The sequence below is a fragment of the Wolffia australiana genome, chromosome 9 (assembly GCF_029677425.1).
Source record: "Wolffia australiana isolate 7733 chromosome 9, ASM2967742v1".
NCBI lineage: Eukaryota > Viridiplantae > Streptophyta > Magnoliopsida > Alismatales > Araceae > Wolffia > Wolffia australiana.
In genome coordinates this window covers 4,744,325-4,753,570 of record NC_135843.1, presented here as the reverse complement: position 1 = coordinate 4,753,570, position 9,246 = coordinate 4,744,325, and the positions used below count along the sequence as shown (strand labels likewise).

Sequence of the window (9,246 nt, the reverse complement as noted above, 5' to 3'; positions counted from 1 at the left end):
ACGCCGTGGTTGAATGGGGTAGGTATCATGGACGGATGACGGATGACGGATGACGGAAGGGCTCGACATTTATGACCGAGGACCGGTTTGACTAGACCGAACGGGGAGGGGAGGTTCTCCATCCGAGGCCGGTTTGTCAAATAGGTTTAGGTCCAAGGGTCAAACCGGATCGGAACCAGAACTATATTATTTAATAATTTTTATAAAATTCTTAAAATATCAAATCCGACTGGACGGAGATGTTTCTATTGAGCTCAGCATAGACGCCATATATTTGACCATCTATAGGCACCCATTTGATGTAGAGCATTGTTAACATTACTATGCACATAAATTTTCTACTTTTGACTTTGACACTGACTAGTCTACATGACCAGACCGGGACCGGACTGGACCAGGACATAACAAAAGCGGACCGGAACCGGAATGAAGTTTAGGTACGGTTTAGGTCTTTGCTAAAAACCCGGACCGGACCGGGACTGTCAAACCCTACCTGGGAGTATTATTGTTTCGTAAGGTTGAGGATGATGTTGACGAACTTTGGGTTGGTTGATAGTGATGCTAATGAGATTACTGTTTGACCATGACTGGTTTTCTAGAGAAACTCTTGTTAAAATATCACTCGTGAACAATTTTAATGGGCCTAGTAGATGATGTCCTTGATGAAAAGTCTCTTTGGTATGTTGATGTTAAGGCTTAGAAATGGATGGCAGATGAGAGAGTAGGATAGTCGAGGCAATATTTTGGCCAGTCGTAAGGAACATTGTTTCCAATTTCAATTTGTCTGTTTGAGGGGCTGGAAGGAATGGAAGGGGGAAGGTTGTGTGTCGGGTTCTCAGCATGTGCTGTTGTGCTAATGCAAACCTACTGCACGAGCATGAGGCAAGATGCAACTATGAAGATTATTTTCAAAATATATGTAGTCAGCAAGGCAATCATGCATTCCACTTTTCATTCAATATTCATTGATATAATGCATGTGTAATACTTATAATTGAAGTGAAACTTTGATTATAAGATGATAATTCGTCTTTAAACATATGTTCTTAAAATTCATATTCAAATGTTACTCAAGAATTGTATTAAAATATCCAAAAAGAATAGCATTGTGTAGTCGCACTCATGGATGAGTTTGGATGATCCGGTGGCCATTGGAGTAGATACACAAAGGACATATAGTGGTTACTCTTGGGGGAAGATAGTTCATTGAATTGATCCGTTTGGATCCCAGAGCGATATTATACCCAACGTCAATTAGTTTAATTTATCTCACTGCTGTGTAGTTGGTCCTCAGGCACGAGACCTAAATGTACCATGTGGATAGTTGGGTTACACACAATATATCCTAAACATTTATATTTGTACTATATTTGATAAGAACATAAAAATATCTGGATATGATAATAATATCTACTCCAGCTTGTATAATGACAATGGCTGATTACGTAACCAACAATCATCTTATATCTAAAAAGAATATTATATCTAATTTTATTCCAAACGATCCAACAATTTTATTCATGCCATTATTATGTAAGGGGTCCTTTGAGTAATACACCGAAAACATATTTACGATAAACATTTGTGTTTTGACTGGGACATAAGAGTCGTTGAAAGAAATAACAAGTACACCAAGATCGTTGTGTGATTTATATTAGATCCTCCACCCTCAATATAAGCTGATAAAAATCAAGGAAGATAAAAGAACTTGATGCTACTTTCTCAATGCACAAGTCCTATTTTAGATGACCAACTAGGGTTCAATAGCTGACCATGTCCTAAGTCGTTATATGAGTATTGTGGAGATGGTGGAATATATATACACGTTAACTAATGATGAATGATAACTATCAAATGACTTGATGAGCTCCTTTGTGCCCAATGGAACACATGGTGTATCATATCACCTCATGTGTTGGGGACTCGACCTATCACAAGATATTCATTAATTGTGAAGGTTCTAATGAAAAACTTATTTGGATATAAAATGATGAAATATTGCAACTGAAGTGGGCCATAAGTTGGAGGTGTATTTTTTCCCTTTGGTTACCTTTATTATTCTGAATTTCTTCTTGGAACCCTTACCTTCTAATGTGACTAGCATACTGATCAAGAAGAATACAAGGAGATTCAACAAGCTGAAGAACACATACATTTGTCTCCAGACCAGAAATACATGTTTTGATTTGAGTCCAATCCGAGATTACTCATTTGAAGAACTAAAGGTTATCATATTTGACTCCGATCAAGGATATTTAATCATTGCATGTTTTGGTCTTAGTTTTGAAGTTACAAACTCCATTTTTTCAATTTTTCTTCATAAATATCATCTCATATCATTGATTGTAGTAAAACCCCACATGTTTGATGCCTCCTCAAGTGATAGTTTCTGAATCACAAGAAACATCAATTTGGTTAAATATATGAACATTGAAATAGGATCGCATGCAATCCATGATTGTTAATGGTTATTTATCACATATTTTTTTTACTATTTATTCAGGTTCCAAAAGTTAGGAACTTAGAAGCTTCGTTCACATTTCTGAGCTCAAAACAACAATATTTAAGTGAGTCCTAAATATCAAGATATAAAACCTCAAATATTAACTTCAAGAAATAACTACATATTCCTCTACACATATAGTGGTATAATTTAATACCATTTATTATTTTGAAAGAGTTAAATGATATTCATTTAATGTCATAAAAACTATTGCCTTTGTTTAAAAACTTATGCATTATGGTTTTATTTATGGTGTTTCTTTTGACTTCTCACTGATTTGACTTTATTTATTTGTTGACCCATAACATTAAATTGCCTAGTTCCGTGTATCAAACATTTACTTGGAGATTGAATTGACTGGTATGGGCCTTGCTTTAATCCCAACTGGTGTTCCATGCAAGTATACCATGGAGGCCTTGAAGAAGGCTATGTTGATAACACTTCAACGGGGTTTCTTGGTATGACCAATTTCACTGTGGTGAATATAAGAAATGTATGGAGGGTTTAATCAGTTCATAAAAGGAAATAAAATCATATTTAAGTTCATTGCAAATAGATGATACTAGTCAGATCTTAAAGAGGAAAATTTGAGAAAAACATACTGGATCTTCATATCTCTTCTATCCCACTTCTACTTCACACCTCATAGATGAATTGTCATTATAATCACATATTATTACTGATGGAGCACACCAGCGTGCTCGCGCAACCTACAGGCACACCGGCAATCACCTCTGCAGGCTGCCAAGCTGCGGGCAGAGGTGACCGTAGGTGCGCCTACCAGGTGTTTGATATCTTGCCAAATCCATAGGAATAGGTCTGTGGATAAAGGCCTTTCTTAAATTAAGTGCTCAATCTTGAGGTTTAACCCTGAGTAGTAATTTGCTATTCCTAAGAGGATTATTCCACACATCTTTTCTGAGGGAAAAAGAACTTTACTGAAGATTCTTTCTTTGACTGTTAAAATTGAATGTTCAAAACTGATAATTTAAAGAAAACTGAAAAGAACTAATATTATTTTCCTTGCTCCCTGCGGATCGACCCTTACTCGCCTTAAGGCTGTGAGGTTATAAATTGTGTTGCATAAGCTCAATCCTCACACAACCAACTGATAAATAACCAGTAAAAACACCCAAAATTTGAGCTTATCAACTGGCGCCGTTGCCAGGGAGCACGGTATTACAGTAGTATTTTGTTTTCTATCTTTTCAGTTATTGTCTGTTCATTCTCCTAAAGCTGCAGGACTTGAAAATCCTCTGCTTAATGTCTTTCTAACTTTCTGCTGAAGTTCTATGGTAGTGACACGTTCAAAGGCCGGTGAGAAGTCTGCAGAGAACGTTGAGAGAGACGCAACTCCAGAATCTACAGTCTTAGAACCTGAAAATCAGTAGGAAACCATGGCAGAAGAAGGACACCACCAGCAGGAGAGAAGGAGAACTATGCTGGACAGGTCAACACCCTCCGGAAGCCTACGGCAAACGGATGTGAACCTGAACATAGGTGAGGGTATCATGTTCAGGTATGACAATGCGTTGATACACTCTCTACCTGAATTTAATGGATTACCTGCTCAAAACCCTCTAGAATTCCTTGATAATTTCCACATTAGATGCTCATCTCAAAATGTTCCAGGATTATCTACAGAAATGCTTAAAATGAAATATTTTCCATTGACGTTAAAAGATAAAGCATTTTCTTGGTACCGTAATTTGGGAATCACTTTCAACTCTTGGGAAGAGATGCAAGGAAAATTTCTGCAGAAATTTTACCCTCTCTCTAAAACAAATTTCTATCGAAGAGAAATCCACAATTTCCATCCCCATGAAGGTGAGGCTTTTAGTGAATCATGGGAGAGGTTCAATGACTTGCTGAGGAAATGCCCTCATCATGGAATTGAACACTGTCAGTTAGCCCAGATTTTCTTTGAATATTTATCAGATTTCATGAAAAATAAGGTTAACTTAGCCTCCGGGGGAACATTTTATACTGCATATGAAGACGAAGTGTTTGATATTTTGGAGAGAGTTGCAGAAACTGATCTGCAGGAGATTGGAGCGAACCAAAATGGGAGAAACCTGCAGCCCAAGAGGGCAGGAATTCTGCAGGTCAATGCTAAGGAGGGAGAGCTGCAAGCAGGCCTAAGGGAAACCAACCAGAAATTGGAGGAGCTCACCTCCACCTTGAAGAACGTCTTTCTAGGTAACCCGCCCATTGTTAAAGCTAAAATCTGCTCTCTCTGTTTCAGCAGAGATCATGAAGATGGGGCCTACCAAGCCATGGAAGAAGAGGTGAAAGCTTTCAACCAACAACAGCCATGGGCAGGACAGAGAAAGACGAACTATCAAAACGGAGAGAGCTTCCACCAAGGGAGCAAGCCTGCAGCTCAACCTCAGCAGTCTAGGCCTCAACAGCAATATCAGGTCCCATCTCAGACCCAACCTGATTTCTCTACAATAACCCCTGTCATGTCAGACATGATAGAGAAGCAAAATCAGAAGTTGCGGGCGGAGATGGAGATGCGGATGCAAGTAATGATGGAATTCCAGACAAAGCAGATGCTGGAATCCCAGGAGCAAATGAGGAAGCTGCTGGAGAGCTTCAGGCCTGGATCTTCTGAGCACCAAGGTACACCTACAGAACCTCCTTGCACATCTCATAGATTTCCTACAAAACCTATGATAAATCCATGCAACTTACATCATGTACAGCACTCCATTCATGATGAGATGAATGAAGAAGATCCTGAAGTTCTGGCAATCTCAAAGTTGAGAAATGGAAAGGAACTTCAGGATCCTTATCAGAATTCTGTAGAAAATTATAGAAAGAGAAATGAGCCAAGGGAGGAAGAAGGAGAGGATCTTCCTTACGCGGAGGAACTTCTACCTTCCACGAGTGGGCAAAATGTACCTTACCCATCTGCTCTGAATAGAAAAAAACCTGTATTCGATTATGAAAACAGGTTATTAGAAAACTTTAAAAAGGCCACCATGACGGTCACGGTAGAAGACATGCTTAGGTGTGCACCATCTCTTAAGAAATATCTTAAGGATTCTTGCACTACTAGAAAGACTAGGGAGGTAGTAAAACTTTCAGAAAATGCTTCTAGCATTTTTAATGACATCCCTATTAAAATGAGGGATCCAGGTGCCCCTTTCATCACATGTGAAATTGGAGGAAAGACTTTTTCGAAAGTTTTATTAGATACGGGAGCAAGCATTAGCATCATTCCGACGGCCTTATACGAGGAATATGGCTTTGGGGAGCTTGAAGAAATCCATATGGACCTACTCTTAGCCGACGGAACTGTTAGGCAACCTGAAGGAAGATTGACTGATGTCATGATTACTGTAGAAAATTGTGAAATTCCTGTAGATTTTATAGTCACTGACGTGAAGATTTCAGGAAGCATTAGTTTAGCTCCTATTATTCCAGGAAGACCATTTTTTGTAACGACGAGGACGATCATGGATTGGGAGAAGGGGACTGTAGAGTTCAAGATAGGAAAAGAGAGAGTGAAAATTGATATTTCGAAGATGATGAAGTGCCCCTTAGGGATTAATGAGGAGTTAAAGTTGTGTGCAGAAGATGAAGAAGAGGAAAACGTAGTGATGGAATACTTATCACACATAGAAAGTAGAGAGCTAGATAAAGAGATTAGGGACTTACCTTCAGTTGAGGTAAACCTAGAGTTAAAGCCTCTACCTTCATCCCTCAAATACGCATATTTAGATGGCACGAAGAGTTTACCTGTGATCATCTCCTCATCACTCACGCTAGAACAAGAAGAAGACTTGCTCAAGGTGCTTAGGGAGCATAAAGAAGCCATAGGTTGGACTTTTGATGATATCAAGGGGATCCCATCCTCAATTTGTGAGCATAGGATCTTCTTGGAAGAAGAAGCTAAGCCTTATAGAGAGCATCAAAGAAGGCTTAATCCTCATATGAGAGAAGTCCTTGAGAAGGAAATCCTAAAGTGGTTAAATGCCAGTGTCATATACGCGATCTCCGATAGTAGATGGGTGAGTCCGGTGCACATGGTTCCTAAGAAGTCAGGAGTGACTGTAGAGATTAATGAGAAAGGAGAGGAGGTGCAGAAGAGGTTAACGACATGATGGAGGGTGTGTATTGATTATAGAAAATTAAATAAGGCGACCAAGAAGGATCATTATCCACTACCCTTCATGGATCAAATAATAGAAAAACTGTCGGGGCAGCAATATTTCTGTTTTCTTGATGGTTATTCAGGATACAACCAAGTGAATATCCATCCTGAAGATCAAGAGAAGACGACATTCACGAGTCCTGTAGGGACATATGCCTTTAGGCGTATGCCTTTCGGGTTATGCAACGCACCCGCCACATTCCAACGATGTATGAATGCACTCTTCTCCGATCTAGTGGGAGAATGCTTAGAAATCTTTATGGATGATTTTTCTGTATTTGGATCCACCTTTGAAAACTGCCTCCTAAGCCTCACCAAAGTATTAAAGAGATGCGTTGAATCCAACCTCGTCCTAAGTTGGGAAAAATCTCATTTCATGGTGCAGGAGGGAGTAGTGATGGGCCACATGGTAAGCAGCCGTGGATTGGAAGTGGACAAGGCCAAGATCGAAATCATCCAGGACCTTCCACCTCCAACCAACCTAAAAACCCTTAGGGGTTTCCTCGGCCATGCGGGTTTCTATAGACGTTTTATTTTAGACTTTGCTAAAATTTCTAAACCTCTCAAGAATCTTTTATCGTCTAAGAATAATGATTTTGAACTAACACTAGAAGCTAAAAATGCATTTTATATGTTGAAAGAAGCTTTGGTGAATGCGCCTATCTTGCAAGGGCCGGATTAGACCCTTCCCTTTGAACTAATGTGTGATGCTTCTGATTTTGCTGTAGGAGCAGTGTTAGGTCAACGAGTTAACAAAAAACCCGTGGTCATCTACTACGCCAGCAGAACCTTAGTTGATGCGCAACTGAACTACACTACCACTGAGAAGGAACTGCTGGCGATTATTTTTGCTTTAGAAAAAATTAGGTCTTACTTATTAGGTAGCAAAATTACCATTTTTTCTGATCATGCAGCTATTAGATATTTGTTAGCAAAGAAGGAGGCTAAACCTAGACTCATTAGATGGGTGCTTTTACTACAATAATTTGATTTAGAGATTAAAGACAAGAGAGGGTGTGAGAACGTAGTTGCAGATCACCTCTCTAGGATAGTAAGCGCCCCACCTGAATTGGTAAATGATGCATTTCCTAACGAGCATGTTCTAACCGCACAAGGAACATCGGTTCCTTGGTATGCACATATTGTCAACTTTCTTGTTGCAGGAAAAATTCCTACAGGTTGGACATCTCACGAGAGGAAGAAGCTGCTGAAGGATGCAAGGTTTTACTTTTGGGAAGACCCGGAGTTATTTCACTAAGGGCAGGATCAAATCTTGAGGCGGTGCGTCCCCGAAAGTGAGCAGCGAAGCATCTTGGAATTCTGCCATGCAAAACCAGGAGGAGGGCACTACTCAGCTAAGGTAACTGCTCACAAAATAGTCGAATCTGGTTTTTTCTGGCCGACGTTATTTCAAGATGCCCAAAATTTTTGTAATACCTGCCTAGCTTGCCAAGCTTCCATTAACATGCACAAGAAAGATCGTATGCCTCTACAACCCATCCTAGAAGTAGAAATCTTTGATTTGTGGGGAATTGATTTTATGGGTCCTTTTCCTAACTCTCATGGATATGAATATATCTTGATGGCAGTCGACTATGTGTCCAAATGGGTAGAAGCCATTCCCACCAAAACCAATGATAGTAAAGTAGTGATCAATTTTATAGAGAAAAATATTTTTTTATAGATATGGATGCCCTCGAGCCATTATTAGTGATGGAGGTTCTCATTTCACAAATTACAACTTTAGAACTCTCCTTAAGAAGTTTGGTGTCCATCATCGAGTCACTACTCCGTATCATCCTCAAGCCAATGGTCAAGTGGAACTGTGCAATAGAGAAGTCAAGAAAATCTTGAGGAAGATAGTGCGTCCTGATGGCAAGGATTGGTCTAGGAAACTAGACGAGGCATTATGGGCCTATAGAACAGCCTACAAAATCCCTCTAGGAATGTCCCCATTTCGACTTATCTTTGGGAAGGCATGCCACCTAACTCTTGAGTTAGAACATAAGGCCCTTTGGGCCATTAGAAAACTCAATTTGGATTTAGATCAAGCCGGCAAACAAAGACTTCTTCAGTTGAATGAATTGGAAGAACTACGAAATGAGGCTTATGAAAATTCGAGGATTTATAAAGCCAAAATAAAAATGTTTCATGATAAAAGCTTGAGGAGAAGAGCCTTTGTAGAAAACCAGAAAGTGTGGCTTTACAACTCTAGGTTAAAACTCTTTCCAGGAAAATTGAAAACTAGGTGGGATGGCCCCTTCATTGTTCAAAAAGTTTTTGAGAACGGAGCTGTCACAATTCTAGATCCTACGTCTCAAAAATAATTCACTGTTAATGGACAAAGGCTCAAACCTTAGTTAGAAGAGGAAGATCTACAAGGCCCCGTGAATATCCCTCTAGAGAAACCACCGAATGATAGCAGCATGATCTGACTAGTATCTTTGTTTGTTTCCTTATTTTACATATCTTGTTATTCCGTTCTGCCTTTGTTTTCTTCATTTTTGTTTGCGTCGTCATGTGCAGCCGTCCCTCTCCTAGCTCACCTACACCGCAAGTGGACAACTCAAACGCCGGTCGC

The 9,246-nt window shown here is 39.6% G+C and overlaps 1 pseudogene; it reads right to left on the bottom strand.

The window, feature by feature from the left end:
- Positions 1–4,318: 4,318 nt before the first annotated feature.
- LOC144708111 (small nucleolar RNA R71) lies at positions 4,319–4,397 on the bottom strand (annotated as a pseudogene).
- Between the last annotated feature and the right edge of the window lie 4,849 nt (positions 4,398–9,246).